Source organism: Manis pentadactyla, chromosome 15 (genome assembly GCF_030020395.1).
Source record: "Manis pentadactyla isolate mManPen7 chromosome 15, mManPen7.hap1, whole genome shotgun sequence".
NCBI lineage: Eukaryota > Metazoa > Chordata > Mammalia > Pholidota > Manidae > Manis > Manis pentadactyla.
Window position 1 is genome coordinate 79,900,825 of NC_080033.1, and position 16,302 is coordinate 79,917,126.

Below are 16,302 nucleotides of genomic sequence, written 5' to 3' on the forward strand. Positions count from 1 at the left end.
TCAAGCCTTGTGGCTGAATGGAGCGGACCAGGCACCAGCCCAAAAACATATCCTTCATGTGTTTGTCATTTTCTTTTCCTCTTCTTATAAAAACAGTAACTGCTCATTGTTAGAAAAGTAAGAAAATGCAGATAACACAGAAGAAACTACCAGCACAAAGAAAACTGTCCTAAAGGACATCATACACCATTGACTGTAAGATCTGTGCGTCTCCATGCACATGTATCTCACAGAAAGCAAAGAAATACGAAAGTAACAGCAGCAGTGATGCGAGCTTTGGTGGGACAGGCAGGGGGCGCGAGGTAAGAGCGGCAGCAAGTCGTGACCGCGGCCCCAGCGGGACTCGCTAGTCAGCTGGTTCCTTTGTATGAGCCTGGAGGTTGGCGTAAGGAAGAACCTTTACTACAAAGTGTATATAAAAGCGGCGACTTTAGAGTCAGTTAAACACAGGTTCAAATCCCAGCCCCCAGCCCTGCAGTGTGACCTTGGGCAAGTCACCTGACCTCTCTGGGCGGGTCTCCTCCCCTATCAGAAGGGATTCTGACACTATCTCCTTGCCTCATCTGTAGGAGAACTACGTCCCTGGTGTAAGGATAAAGAGACGAGGCAGGCCAGACACCCACCCCGAGTCCTTGGGATAGGTGACTATGGCAGGTGTGAGCACCCTGCCGTCCAGGGCTGGCCCTGGGTGCCCCTCTGTCCTGTGCCAGCTGCCTGCCGCCCACACACTGCTCTGCGCCCTCTGTTCTCTGTGGGCCCTGAGCGATGCAGACTTCACTCAGCTTATTCCTGCCACCATCCGTCTGGGGGCGCACCACCTCCCCTGACGCCCCGCGCCGCGGCTCCGACCAGTCCTCCGAGGCTTGGCTGGCCATGCCTCAGCTGTTCCCGTCTGATGCCGGGCAGGGTGGGGGGCTCCTGTACCCCTGCCCCGTGCGGTGCTGTGGGTCAGATCCCTCTCCCCTTCTCGGCTCCCTGTGTTCCCAGGGGCCGCACTGAGTTGGATTGTCCCCACCGAATGTCCCCCCAGCATCTCAGAAAGTGACCATATTTGGAAATCGGGTCCCTGCAGCTAGAGTTAGCGGAGGTGAGTCACTCTGGAGTAGGGTGGGCTCTGGTGTCGTAAGAAGAGGGAGCAGCTGTGCCCAAGGATGGCAGCCGTGTGACTGCAGGGGCGGGAGGCCAACACAGGAGCTGAGGGGCGGGAAGGACACCCCAAGTTTGTACCTCTGGCTCCAGAGCTGAGGGAATTCACCTCATCGCTTCACACAAGCTTTGGTCATTTTGTATGGCTGCCCAGCCCACTCACCCCGGGCCCAAGAGGGACCTGTGCAGCTCCGCTGGCCTCCTGGGTCCCCTCTGTCCCCGCAGGGGCTGGCTGGCCTGCACGGTCTCTGGGCCATCTGAGTTCACACCTGTCCCCTCCTGGACGTCGCAGTCCCACCCCCCACCCCCCTGCGCTGTTTCCTCTCGTCTCTCCCTGAAGTGGTGGGTCAGCCTCCCAGCTGAGAGGCCAGCCCCGGGGGGGAGGGACTGCGCCGTGTACTTTGGATCACCCCACTGGGAGGCTAGTTCTCATGCACAAGCCTCACTGAGTTGCTCCTGTGCTGGGAGGTGCCCGTGGGGTGGAGGCACCCTCCCGCTGAGGCTCCGCGGCCCTGGCGCACCGGGTCCCCTACTCGGCGCCTTCTCAGGTCCTTGGCCAATAAGCACCCCATCTCTGCCCCTCCATGTCCTTCCCATCAGCTTCAACACAAGCAAGCCTCCCCTTACGGAGCAGCGCCCTGGCCCCCGTTTGCTTCCACTCCCCTTCTTAGAAGAACTTGTGGCTTCTAAGTGGCTTTACCACACTCTCTGCTCCCATAATAGAAGCCATAACAGACTCTTTTTCTTACCAAAGGGTGGGTTTTCTTTCAAGAGCAGGAGTTGGAAGTGGGCAGGACAACATAATTCGAGACATGAAATTTCACTTTAGAATGTGGTCTTTTCAGTTAGCCAACTCCTGTGGGTGGGTTTCTGTCTGTTCCTTTGCCCAGTAGTATCCAGCCATTTCCTCAAACAGGCGTCTGGGTGTTGCTGGGAAAGCATCTGGCACATGCAGGCAGCGTCTACAGTCAGTCGGCCCTAAGTGCAGGAGGACGTGCCCCTCTAGATGCGGTGGGCCTCACCCGATCAGGTGAAGACCTCCGCGCAAAAGTGAGGTTTCCCGGAGATGAAGAGCCTCCTTCCACTGCATCTGCCCCTGCCCGCCGTGGGTTGCAGGCTCGCTGGCCCCCACAGTCGCATGAGCCAATTCCTTCAAACAGACCCCATCTAGCCAGCTGGGTCAGCTTCTCTGGAGACCTCGTCTCTGCCAGGACAAGGAGGGGCTGCCTGCAACGCAAGGAGGTGGGGTCTGCGTTGCAGGCAACGGCCACCAGAGGGCAGCAGAGACCCCGTAATGGGGACCGCCCCCGCGGGAGGGCCCGGCCGGCCGCGCGACTCCACGGGAGCAAGCCCCACCCGGGACGACTGCCCGAACCCCCGAGGGAGGCCGAGCCCCGGACGGCCAGAAAGGACAAAGGCTCGGTTCACACCTTAGCAACGTTAAGGCGCTTTAAAGAATGCAAGCTGCCTTGGAGCCGGGCCCCACAGAGACATCTTGTGGCCAGAGAGGGAACAGCCGCGAACCCGGGTCGGGGATGCGGAGGGAGCCCCCGCCCCGGCCCCGGCCCCGTCACTGCCCTTGGCTGCGGGGCCAGCAGGTCTGTATCCTGGAGAAAACCTGCAGGCGCCCCTGTGCAGCCCCGTGCGGAGCACACAGGCGCTCTCTCCCGTATAAACGTGTGTCTGCAAACCACATGAGAGATGCAAACATCCTGATGTGTTGCCCAAAATCCTGCGTGCACCTCCCGAGAGGAAGGACACCCCTGCGAGACCTCACGTGACGCCACACCGGGAAACTATCCCAGGTGAAGTGTGGGCATCCGACAGCCTCTCTGGAAACTCGTGGGTCCCCCGCGGTCCCCCTCATGACCCCGAAGCTGGCTTGTCCGCCGACTGGGAACATACTGTGATTCCTGCCGAGTAATAGTCTCCTTGAAGTGGGAATTCCTCTGGCTTTTTCCTTTCAGGCCACCGATTTTCCTCTCTGTGCTGTAACTTTGTTTTTTGGCATAGTTTTAGTCCCACAGAAATAATACAAGCATTCCTTCCCCCAGATCCCCAGTTGTTAGCGTTTTACTGGATTTGTCTTACTCTCTTTCCATATATGTATTTTATTTTCTAAACCTCTGGAGAGCAAGTTGCATGGCTGATGTGCCTTTGCCCAAATAGTTTCTGGTATGTTTCCTAAGGGCAGAGCTGGCCTCTTGTACAGATATCAAAGTCAGAAAATTAATGCTGTTGCATATTATAGTCTATCATCTAATCTACAGGCTTGATTCAGATTTCACACTTGTCGCAGTAATGTCATCTTAGTAAATAAGCAAACCGATCATTTTCTGCTGCTCCAGGATCCAATCCAGGGTCACCTGCTGTCTTTTCTGGCGTGAGTCTGACATTTTTGTGGACTCCGGGACAATTGCTCTGGGGAATGTCTCCGCACATCGGCCTGCCAGGGTTTCCTGGGGCCTTGGTCCGTGCTTCCCAGCTGGGCAGGAGCACTCAGGTGTCCTGGGTCCTACCTCTGTTCGGTGAGCTGTCCTCCCTGCACTGCTTCTTCCTGGGCTAAACCCCCTGTTTTCTTTACTTTTTCCCACATGATGTCATTTCCAGCTCCCTCTGCAGAGCACTGGTGAACCTGAGATCTGGATTCAGTCCCTCCTCCGTCCATGGTTAGGGCTTGCAAGCATCAACCCTCTCCCCCAGCCCCGGGCTGCTGCTGGGGACGCATCCCTACACAGGCTTCTGGCCAGCATGCCTCCTCCTAGCTGGGCCACAGGCCAGGCCAGGAACCCACTCTGAGCCTAGGTTTCCTCATCTGTGAAGTGGGAACATTAATCATCACCCTCACAGGGTTACCTTGGCGGTGGGGGGAATGACACGGTGCCGAGCAGGGATCCTCAGTGTCTGGCCATGGTAGTCCTGGGAGGGGCGGGGCTGTAAGGGCCAACTGGGCACAGCACCCAAAGGGTCTCCAGTCCCCCCATGGGGTCTGACCTTGCTGGGCTCAGATCCAAGGACATTTTTAGTGGAGCTGAAGAGTCAATCACCTTTATTTTTTTTTAGCAGCCACATCACACTGGGCTGACATTTCACATTCTGCCTGAAGCCACAGGCTAGTTTGTGGACTCAGGAAGGTGGCTGGATTCAGGTCTGTGGACCCCCCAGCTGGTAAGGCTTTGCAGCCCTGCTGGGCTAAGGCATCTTTCCCGATTACGAGACTGGCTTGGGGGACATGCTGAGAGGCCCCGGGGGGCCTGCGGTTAGGCAGAGCCCCAGCTGGGTCCTGGTTGGTAAGGGTGCTTGGGTGGTCCCGACCCCGGGAAGCGGCCCCGTCCTAGGTGGGCCTGCGCTGGGGCACCAGGTCAGCCCAGGGAGGGGCATGGCTGGAAAGCAGACAGCATGGTGTGCTTTCCTAACCACCAGACCTTGAGTCGGCAAATAGCAATGCAGAACGAAGCGGAGTCCAAGTCCCCATGAGGGGCAGCCCCTGGGAGGTGGGGGCCCACCCTTCACACCCCCAGACATGGCCTCCTGCTCTGACCTCTGACCTCCAGGACAGGAGATAACAAACATGTGTTGTTTCAAGCCCCTAATTTGCTATAGCGGCCACAGGAAACTCTTTTTTACTTTAAGACCTGGCCGTTCACCCCCTCCCCAGGGCTGGCCAAGGACAGTGAAGTGATGCAGAGCCTGGAGGGCCAGAGGGCTCACAGGGGCTACCGCCCAGGGGGATGCTGGTGGTGGAGGCCACATGCCCTCGCTGGCCTTGCTCCCCGCTCTTGGGCATGGGACCTAAAGCTCCAGACCAGACCCCTGGCGCTTTCCCGGGCAGCCCAGCTCCTGCTCCACCCGGTAACGGGGCCACGATTCTCAGCCCAGAGACCCTTGGGGAGGACTGTGGGGCCCATGTCCAAGTCCAAGTCTGGCTCTGCTGGGTTCCTCGGGGAAGCAGCTACCCGCTTCCCCATAGAAAGAGAATGGAATGTGTCTGCTCCGCTGGGTTCCAGAGCCAGTGTGTGAAAGAATGTCCACGAAGCACTTTGTCACAGCACCTGCTGATGTCACTGCTTTTCCCGTCTTGCTCTGAGTCCCGTCTTTAAGAACATGTTCAAATGCCTCATCTACCTGGGCTCCTCCTTCTCACCCTGGACAGTCTTTTGTATTCCTGTTCTAGGGTATATGGTTTGATCACCTATAATGACAATATAGTTGCTAACATTTATTGGGCTCTTATTCCGTGCCAGACACTAGGCTAATTGTTTGACATGGTACAATTATTATTATGCATAATAATTATTGGGCTCATCTCAGAGCTTGCCCCAGCCACTCACACACAAGCAGGTCAGCTACAGCCCCTCTGCAAATGACTGCAACTCCATCCCCCTACCAAAAGTGGTGCATCATTTAGGAATAGTATTGGCCACAAGTAAAAGGAAACCCCAAATAATCATGGCATTAAGAAAATGAAAATTTATTTCTTATTTGTGTGTGGTTCCTTGCTGGTAGGACCTCACTTTCTCCTATCTTGATCTTCTTCTACTCCTAGGTTGCCTCATGGTCCAAAATGGCTGCTGGAACTCTAGCCATCATATCTACCATCTAGTCAGTAAGAAGAAGGGAGGAGCAAAGAAGGGCATGCCACATGTCATTGTGCTCTCATGTCACTGGCCAGAACTTAGCCACATGACCACACCAAGTTGCAAGGGAGGCTGGGAAATGTAGTCTAGGCTACAGGGCCCTATTTCTGGCTGGGCCATGTCTACCAACTCCCCATGGAGTCAGCTGACACAGCCGTTAATGCCTCAGCCTTGGGGGCTTGATGTAGATTCCCTCTGTCTTTTCTGACAGAGGCTCAAGGTCAGGGATCTTGGGAACTTGGCAAACACCCTGTGTTCCCTAGAACTCAGGGACCACGTGCTGACCAAGCACCAGTGACAAGCACAGTGTCCCATCTTTCAGGAGGCCAGCAGTGGCCTCAGGTCCCATGGGCTCAGGATGGTGTTTGCAGCATGCCTCACTGCCTATCTGGAGTCTTGACCAAATAATTAGAAAGGGCTCTCAGATTTCTTCAAATGAGCAGAAGGAAAGAAAGAAAAACCAAAATATGTTTGTCTTGGAAAGCTCAGGGATGATTTCAGAACTGGGTGATTCAGGAAGTCGGGAAGGGGTTGGAGGAGCTGCTCCCCAGGCCCGCCAGAGAGAAATCCCACAGCGCTGTGTGGGGGGGGGCCCTGGACAGGGTGAGAAGGGGCCTGGCGGGGAGGCCCAGGTGCAACAGGGCAAGTCCTGCCTGCTGCTACTGCTGTGTGACCTTGGCCAGGTCACTTCCCCTCTCTGAACCTCAGGTTCTTACCTTATAATGAGAGGGTAGGTCCGCTGTCCTCCTGTCACTGGTGCCATGGGGCTCGTTCCCACACCCCGGAGGGTCCTGCACTCTGACGCCTGTCCAACTTCCAGAGGAGCAGAAAGGCCTCCACTCACAGCTCGGCGCTGGCCCTGGAAGCCCCACGCCTGGAGCCCAGCCCCAGTTCCACATGAAGGTGAAGGGGCCTCTCTTTTCTCTTCTGTTGGACTCTCAGCAGCACAAACATTTCCATGGAACAGGAAAACCCTGTTCCCTCCCAGGCAAAGAGAAAATGATTTAGGAGTGATTAGCTCCCCCGGAAAGAGATAAAGGGAGGGGTGGTGGGGAAAGTAAAACCCTCAGACACATCTTACTCATATTTTTTACAAAGCATTTTTTCCTAATTATAGAAACTCCAGAAACACGGGTAGGAAGTGCAGGGGGAAAAGTCCATAATCCACACCCAGAGATCTCCATTAACATTTGGAGACATGTCTTTACAATCTCTTTGGTAAATAATTTGTACAATTTCATAATTTCTGTGTATTACAGGCATCACTACATCATTTCCTCTAAAGTTTGCATTGGTATAATTTTTGTTATTTTTCTTTTTTATTAAGAAATATTTCAAATATAGAGAACAATGGGAAAACAGGACAATATAATCTGTACACCTAACCATCTAGATTCAACTACCATTTGTGTTTGTTATCAACAGCAACCTCATTTTTAATGGCTGTATAATATTCCGTGAGCATACATGGATTTGGATGTGGTCAATTACTGAGCAAATATTTATTAAGTGCACTCTGTTCCCAACAATCTCCTAGGCACTGGGGTCACATCTGGGGAAGAAGCAACCCTGTGTTTACCAGCAGGTATTTTAGCGTGGAACACATTGAGTTGTAAGGAACCAAGAGCCAGGGGGTGAAGTGAAATTTCTAATAGTGCAACAGCCACGCAGCCAGCCTTTCTGGAAGCTTGGGGCACCTTTAGGGTGGGGAACCATCTCCACGAGCACTTTTGGCCCAGCAGTTTGGGGCCCATTTCCTCAGTAGAATGGAATCCCCAGGGCATCCCCAGCCCGTGGAAACCAGCACCAAGCAGTAGTCCCAGGCTTTCTCCAGCCACGTCTGCACAACCCACTGGCTGTGGGTTGGATGCCACTGCAGGCAGGCCCAGCCCAGGGGTCCCCAGATGCCGGCCACACACTAAAGCAGGCCTGGTTGGCATTTCTACAATGCAAACCAAACAAACAGGGAAAGACTTGGGAAATGCAACAATGTACTCACAATGTGGGGATGATCCCATTTTCTAAAAAATTCTAAGACTGCTGGCTTCCTTGGCCTGTGGTGGTCACATGTCTCTCGTTTCGTGCAAAGTGGCAGTGGTTGTAAGTGATAATGTTTAAAATGTCCTTGGCAAAACAAAAAGTTGGCAACCCTATGTTCATCCCCAAAAATGAGGAAAAAGAAGAATTACTAACCTATGACATCCAAAAGCTGGGAGCCGCCATCTGCTGCGTCTCACACACTCACACAGGACAGAAATGGCCCAGGAGCAAGTCACGGCGCGGCGACCCCCTCCTGCTTTCTGACCTGGAGCTCATGGTTCTCACCACCCATTCTGCCCAGTGTCCCTGGGCCGCAGGCTTCAAAGGAGGCAGGAGGAGCACCAACAGCATGCGGCTCCCTGGGATGGGCAACGTGCGCACCTTTACCCCAGGCCTCCAAACAGGGAAACTGAGGTACAGGATGGCTTGTGCTCTGTGCCCGAGTTACTCAGAGCTGGGGCCGGAGTCTGTGCTTTCCTTCCACACTGCATCGTGATCTCACCAACCAGGAAGATTAAACGATAGTAATATGGGGGAAACCAATGCAGACTCGATAACTTTTTATTTGGTCAAGTCAGAAACATTTTTGAAAAGCCCCCCAAAACAGAGGTCTCCCTCTCATAGCATTTCATTCAAAGGAAGAATTCTGTAACACACACACACACACACACACACACACACACACACACACACACACACACACACACACAGAGACGTGTCCCCAGCAGAGGGGACAGCCACCCCGACAGACATATTCTGAACACTTGAGGTCTTCACTTTGCTCCTGTTTGGAGCTCCTGATAAGTTTGGCCTATTGCTCACTGTCCCCAGCCCATGTTTTGGGAATTACCACAAACTGCATGGCGCAAGTCCCAGCTGTGCAACTGTGGACGAGTTGTGACCTATAGCAGGCCTCTGTGTCCTCATCTTTAAAATGGGAATAGTGAGACATCCTCCTTCCTTGCAGGAGGGAGACCGGTAGCACGGCTCTCCGGCAGGGGCTGTGCCGAGCAGGGGATCCCTGTGTGATGACCCCTTTCATTCCTGGTCCTGGAGCCTGGAGACGCTGGGCTCGGACTAGGAGTTTCCCAGCAGGGAGTGGAGGATGGGGAGCGTGAGTGAGGGAAGTGGGAAGGCACCCCAGATAAACTCTGCTGACTTCAGGGCTCCACTGAAGCCCGCAGCCACCATCCAAGCCGCCTCTGTCAGGGGGAACAAAGGGTGACCTCCCCTGATTCCACAAGGACAGCTCAGCAGTGTCCTCTGGGCTGTGCAGAACTTGTTTCTTTAAACAGTAAGTGCTTGAGCGCTCGGATTTCCTCTCTCTCAGGGAAGCCTCGGCACATCCGCCCTGATGAATTGACAGCCCACCACATTCGGTGGAGATGGTCACCTCAGAGGCCAAGGCAGGGGGCTGGGCCCCAGCCAGGCCAGGCACCATCCAGGAGGAGAAACCGCCACCCGGGGCCCTGCAAAGCTCCCTGCCCCTGCCCCCACCCCCGAGACCAAGTCCCCCCTGGGGAGGTCACTTTGAGGATGATGTGCACCGCTGTGGGGCCTGAAGTGACAGTTGTCAGAGAACTCGATGAGAACTGGGAAATTTCCGCAGAATACCAATGCTGGTACGGTTCTTTGGACTTCTCAATGATAAAAAATCTTTAGGACTCAAATCACTATACTCTCAGGACTTGTGTTAACACACCGATGCTTTAGGATTGTCAGAAAGCCATTCATTCATTTGGTGCAATTTTTATCGAGCAAGTGCTCTGGGACGTGGACCCACAGTGAATAAGACAGGTGCACCCTGACTTCTGGTCCAGAGGGAGCCCCAAAACAGGAGTATAGCAGTTCTGTGTGTGGTAAGGACTATCTATGCTCAGAAGATCTGGTGGAAGAGGAAGTTAAGAGCAGAGAGAAGCCACGTCCCCTCTGGAAGGGCTAGAATCAAAAAGACAGACAATAACAAGTGCTGACAAAGATGCAGAGGAACCAGAACCCACGCGCCCTGCTGGTGGGAATGGAAACTGGGGCGGCTGCCCTGGCAAACAGCCTGGCAGTTCCTCAGAAGATGAAGCGTAGAATCACCATGTGGCACAGCCGTTCCATCCCTGGGTATCTGCCCGAGACAAGTGGAAGCATCCACACCGAAACTTGTGCTCAGGTGTTCAGAGCAGTACTATTCATAAGAACCAAAAAATGGGAACAACCCAAATATCTATTGGCAGATGAGTGAATAAACAAAATTGGGTCTACCCATACAACGGGATATTATTTAGCCATAAAAAGGAATGAAGGGTGGGGATATAGGGGTTTCAGTCTTTCAAGGGCCTGGAAAGTACAAACAATATTCATTCCTTTTAAACTTTCCAAGCTTTTAAAGCCAGTAGCTGTGGCTCCTTCTTTCATATCTTCTTGATGGGGGTTATTTCTGTGGCCTGGGCTCTCCAGGGAAGGTGCTGGTACATTTTGAGCCCAGTAAGTGCTCAACAAAGACAGGCATGTTAGAAGCAACAAGCAGGTCTGGGACACCCCCTCTTTGCTTCTTTATGGAGGGGGGGGTCCTAAACACCATCTAAATCCTTTGCCCTTCAAAGTCAGCCCTTGCTGGTCCTTCTCAGTTTAAACACATAGCCTTTTAGTGACAGGGAACAGAGGGCAGGTACTGTTGGGCAGGTTGTTCATTGTACAAGCAGCAGTTACTGAACATTTACTATATGCCAGAAACCGTACTGAGCACTTAACCTACAATGAACTTTGTTTAATCCTCTCACTCACCCCTAGGTGAGAGTTATTATCCTCAGTTTGTGAAGGCAGGAGCCTTGAGAAGTTTTGTGATTTCCCCCAAATTCATGCTCTTTTCACATTTGTGTTGGGAAGGATGCAACCCTAGCAGGAGCTTGGCCTTCTTTCAAAGCAGGTCCTGCCTGCCTGCTACGAGAGGCCAGGAGTTCTCCCCTGCCCCAGGTCTCCCCACACCAGGGAGCCCAGGGATCCTGAGCCCTGCCTGTAGCTGGTGCAGTGGTTAGGCACGGACCGGGGTCAACATGACCTGTCCAACCTGTTGGCTCTGTTCTTGCGCAAGTTGTTGAATCTCTCTGGGCCTCAATTTTCTCACCTGTAAAATGAGCAGTGATAATATTCTCCTAGAGCTGCTGCAAGGACTGAACAATGTAACAGGCAAAGTGTTTGGCGCATGCAGAGAACTGCTCACCAGTGCTAACAGTCAGAATCACGTGCTGGCTGCTTTCCGCCACCAGCCCATGCGAGCAGGGTTTGGGGCCCGCTGACAGCCAAGCCCGTATGCACTCTCTGGCACATGGTAAGCACAAAATGAATACTTTCTGAACAAATGAATGAATGAGTTAGTGCTACGTAATGCCAGGGACCGGGCTGAGACTGCAGGGTGGGCCTCTGGAGGTCACCAGACCCTTTGTAAAAGAGGCCAGAGCCCCCAGGTGCCCCGTCCTGGGCAGAGGCTGGATTCCCTGTGGGTGGCCCTGCTCTGGAGTTTGGTCAGCATAGAGCCCAGAAAACGCGGCTGGAGGGGCCGCTGCGCAGCAGGAGTTGGGAGGGGGGAGTCCTGGCCTCTCCTGTGTTGGCCTCGCTGGCGCCTTGACCTTCCCCACCTGGCCCCGTCCATCTCATCGTCCACCCCATCGGCTGCCTTGGCCACCGGGCTGCCGCTCGGCTTGCCTTTCACGTGGAGAGGGGCACCTTCTCCATCTGCTCCGTCTCACTGGGGCTTTCCCGCCTGGCTCTCAAATTACATTCCATTCACAAAACAATCTAGATCTGAAGACATGCGAGCACGTTACAAGGAAAAAAGTGAGGTGGAAAAATGTGGTCAGGGAGCGCGCGAGCTGGGATTGGGGCACAGGAAGTCGCTGCAGCCACCCCCACACACATGCCAGCCGGGGAGCCTTCCATCTGCTGTGTGGGCTCCCAGGCCCAGGCTGCCCGCTCTGCGGCGGGAGAGGGGGCTGAGCCACAGGCACAGAAACTCAAAGCTGGAGGCCCTCATCACAGCCCATGCTTTCTTCCTGACCTGTTGGGTACCGTTGGGCAGGTTGTTCACTGTGAGAATGCCAGGCTCCAGCCACCAGGCCATGTGCCCTGGGCTCCTGTTTCTTCATTTCAAATATACCTAAAACAGAACTTTGCACACAGAAGTGTGCCCCCCTCACTCTGACACTCTCCATGGTTCCCACTGACCTGCAGGATGACGATAATAACAATGCTCAGATTTCCCGACCATTCACTACATGCCTGGCTTACGCTGAGGGATTTTGGGTGCAATGCCCCTCCCCGCCATCACACACAGTCTTTATATTATGAAATGTAACATATACAGAAAAATGCATAAAATGTGTATGTACCATTTATAAATTATAACAAATTATAAACACTTTTAACCCTCACAACAGCCCCACGACGTAGCCACTATTACCAGCCCATTTTCCAGATTAGGCAAAGCGGGTAAGTCATGGGCCTGAGATCACACAAGTGACAGAAGCAGGATTTGAACCCAGGCCTCTGGCTGCATAAACCCACAGGATCCTTGCTGCCTCAGCTCAGGAAGTCCTCACAACAACCCTGCCAGGGGTCCCTCTCATTGTCCCCATTTTCCAGATGGGACACCAGGGTCAGAGGGATATGTGCTCGCCCAGCACTCCAGGCCCAGCATGGAGGCCATGTGGACACCATGTTTCTGTCCCCATGTGCGTAGTAGGTGCTGAATAAATGCCTGTTTGGGGGGAGGTTGCAGGTACATTAAGCACACACATTAAAAACACCCTCTCCGGGCAGCTTTGTGAGGGCAGTGGGGCAGGGACTTCATCCTTACGAGGGCCAGACACTGAGCCTGATCAGAACCTTTCACCCCTTCCGTTGCCCCCCTAAACTTCCCTCCTGCCCTGCAGAGGCTTGTTTCTGGGAAAGATCACCAAGGGTGCCAGACTTTGCCTCCTGCTTATGGCCACTCATGGGACATCCCTTCACCCCACTGCGCTTTGCACACAGTAGGACCAAAATAGAAAGGAATTCTGAACTGTGTGCTAATCTCTGTAGCTAGAAAAGTCAGCATTCAAATCCCGCTCCCTGGCCTTGCCACAGTGAGAAAATTACTTTGTTGCCTGAGACCTCCGTTTCCTTATCTGTAAAATGGGATGAAGACCTCACCCTTGCCCTCAGGATTTTTTGGGTGACTTCAACTGCCTACTCTTTGTAACATGCCTGAGAAGGCACACAGTAGGTGTGTAATCATTGCTCTCCTTCCCTGTCCTCACACTGGCAGTGGCCGAACCAGGGCACAGACAGATCTGGAGGCTTAAACAAAACCAGGCCCTGATTTTCATATTGAACCTTTACCCACGTGGCCCCACAAGGCTTATTCCTGTTCTGGGATTTTTTTTTTCCTGTTGCATCTGTCAGTATCATAAATACTTGCAAGGGGAAGAAAAAAATTCCCCCAGACTTTACGTCAACACAAACAGCCCTAATTGGTCCCGGAGCCTCATAATTCTCAGATTGTCTTGACCGTGTGTATCTAGGAAATTCACAGCAGTGAAGGTGAAGGGTGTTTTCATTCGTAAATTGAAGTGGAGGCTTTGTCTTCAACTGAAATTTGGCTCCAACCCCTCGCCTTGGGGCACTTTTTCTATGTGTGTGCAGAAATCTGACTTATCACTTTCTTAGGGGAAGGAGAAAATGCATGAATATTTAATTATTCTGCTGCCAAGAAGGGAGGGTTGGGAGCTAAATGAATAAGAGCTGGTTTTTCTTTTCAAAGGCCAACGCAGGCTCAGATCTGGCCCTTTGGATTTCCCCATTCACCTACCCTTCGTTGTGTTGGGGGCCACAGACTGTCATGTTCTTGCTGTCCAGAGCTCTAGTTTGGGCAAGGATCAGCTGTTGGGGTAATTTCTGGTCAGTTCTTCTGGGTTCCCTGGCATATTTTGTTTTGCTTGCAACAAACATAGAACGGGAGTGAGGAGGAAGGGACGTAAAGTCCCAGCACATCTTTGGCCAAAGAATTGCCAGCCAAGAGTGAAGGGGGGCCAGTGGCTGTCAAGGCTAGAACATTCTGCAACGTGGAAGCCAAAAAATTCCGAATGAAACATTCTACAGCTTCCAGCCTGCAAGAGGAGGAAGAGGATTTCCTCTTTGGGTAGCTTCTGGGTGCTCTGGGGAGGGCCCCCATCAAGGGCAGCCCCTTTGGCGGCCAGCATGGAGGGGTGGCGGCAGGGGTGGGGGGCAGGAAACAGGGGCGGGAGTCTGAGCAGGACCAAATTTAGAGAAACTCAGCAGCAAGAATGTCAGGTCAGGCGGAAACAGGGCTCTATAGAGGCAGGGCGTCCCTCCCCAACTGATGCTCATGGGCAGAGCTGCCTCTGCCCCTTGGGTAGGTAAACTGAGGCAGCAAGTTGCCTCCACTTTGCAGAGCAAACTTCCAGGAGGGTGGCATGTCAGAGGAGAGTGAGCACATTACTACCTGCTGAGCACCTACTGTGTACCACAGGCCTCCAAAATGCCCCTGCCTCCTCAGTACACCCTGCCAGGGATGGTCCACTTTGCCCATAAGACAGATGTGGACACTGGGGCTCAGAGAGGTGGACGGTCAGGCCCAAGCTCTTCGGAAAGAGCTGCCTCTTTCCCCAGGAAATATTCTTAGGTCTTACTATTATTTTTCTCAGTAAGAACAGTAGACCAAATGTGAAGACATTCTGTATAAACTGTTGAATGCAAAATCACGGGGAATTTTCATAACAACCATCAGGAAAAATTAAAGTAATTGGCATTACACCAATTTTGTTAGATCAAGGCCCTTTATTGCCATCTGACAGGAAACTGCCATAACCCACATGCAGATAGCCCATCTTTCACATCAGTAAAGCTATAATAAAAATCCAAAACTGTTTTTTTTAAATACTAAAGCTATTCACAGTATGCACAGCATCCCCTTGGATGTGGCACCTTGTGCAGTGCACAACCTGAACGGCTGAACACAGCAGCCCTGATGAATAAGCAGATTTGGAATCTGAGCTGCCTTTCTAAGCCTGGGTACCAGCTACGCTCAGGCCATGGACCAATTGGCTTGTGATTTGCCCCACCCCTGGCCCCCCACAACTTCTAAGCACTAAAGATAAAGGGCACTGATGAGTCAGAAAGGCAGGAATAGAGGACGTGGGGGTTCCGTACGGTTCCCGTCGCTCTCTGCTAGCACAGGGCTGGCACACGGCGGGCAGTCACTAACGCAGACTGAATGAGCCATCGTCGGAATGAAAGCTACACCCTCCCTCCCTTCCCCTCCCTCCTCATCTGTATTGCAAAGAAGCGCTGAGCTTGGGGATGGGGCCCCACAATCTGAAACCCCACTGAGCCATGGGAATAGGAGCCAGTTCCCACAGGCCCCAGGACACAATGAACCGTGTGAAAGTCACCAGCCAGAACCTCTTGTAATCAGGGACAATGCTTGGCCCTCAAACCCGAAGGACATCCCGGGGTCTCCGGAGACTGGAACAGTCCTGCCAAGCGCTCTGGCCTTCTGCCCGCCTGGCGCTGCCTGCTGAGGGTGGGGCCCACCTGGCGACTCCTTCCTCCCAGCTGCCGGCTCCGGGGGTTCCGGCCACACCTTTCCTGTGGCCGCCCCTTCTCTTCTGGGCCCCCACCCTGCTGGTTGGCTGCTCTGTTCTCTGCCTGCCACCACCCCAGCTTTTCAGGGCTGTTCCCCTGGGACATGGGCCTGGAGGCCTCAGCCCCCCAGGAGGAGACAGAGCAATGAGGGGAGAGCGGGGTGGTGGCGTCTATGGCTCTGTGCACCTGACTCACTTACCACCCTCAGCGGGGCTGGGTTTTGGGGCAGGGGTGCTCATCTGTGTCCGAGCTGGCTGGGGGTGCCCTCCACACACACTCGCTCAGGCTTTGCTCAGCAGCCCTTGGACAGGGAAGCATCATGATCCCCACTTCACTGGTAGGGAAACTGAGGCTCAGGGGCTGGCTGGACCAGGTCACACACTAAGTCTACAGGGGCAGGCAAGGTTCCAGCCCAGGTATATCGTCCTCCAAACAGGAAGTGACTAACCACCGCGCCATCCTGCCTTGCAGGGGCTCCGCAAACCCCAGGGCTCAGCAGGCCTCAGCCCTCTCGCTTGGGCTGCATCTGTGCCTCTCACGCCCGGTGGGAATGCCCGGGACCAGGCTGAAGTCAGACAGAACGTTCTGCAGTCCACCCCCACCCCTCTCACCTCTGGGCTCCAGGAGCATCCAAACAGACACCCTGAGCCGCCCAGGGGGTCACGCCGACTTTGCCCAAATTGTGGTTCTTAGAGGGGAGACTTAGAGGTGGTTGTACTCTTCCCTTCTGTACTTTCTCTGCTACAGATCTTGGGGTGTGTGTGTGTGTGTGTGTGTGTGTGTGTGTGTGTGTGTGTGTACGCGCGCGCGTGCACGTGTTACCTCCTCCGCCTGGTGGACAGATGTC

At 53.8% G+C, this 16,302-nt stretch overlaps 1 long non-coding RNA gene across 1 annotated transcript; it reads right to left on the reverse strand.

The window, feature by feature from the left end:
* Positions 1-253: 253 nt before the first annotated feature.
* On the reverse strand, positions 254-6,750 carry LOC130681026 (uncharacterized). The gene is made up of 3 exons (XR_008994069.1): positions 6,500-6,750; positions 1,896-2,373; positions 254-373 (listed from the first exon to the last, which is right to left on the reverse strand). It is a non-coding gene; the product is annotated as an uncharacterized LOC130681026 (long non-coding RNA).
* Positions 6,751-16,302: the final 9,552 nt, after the last annotated feature.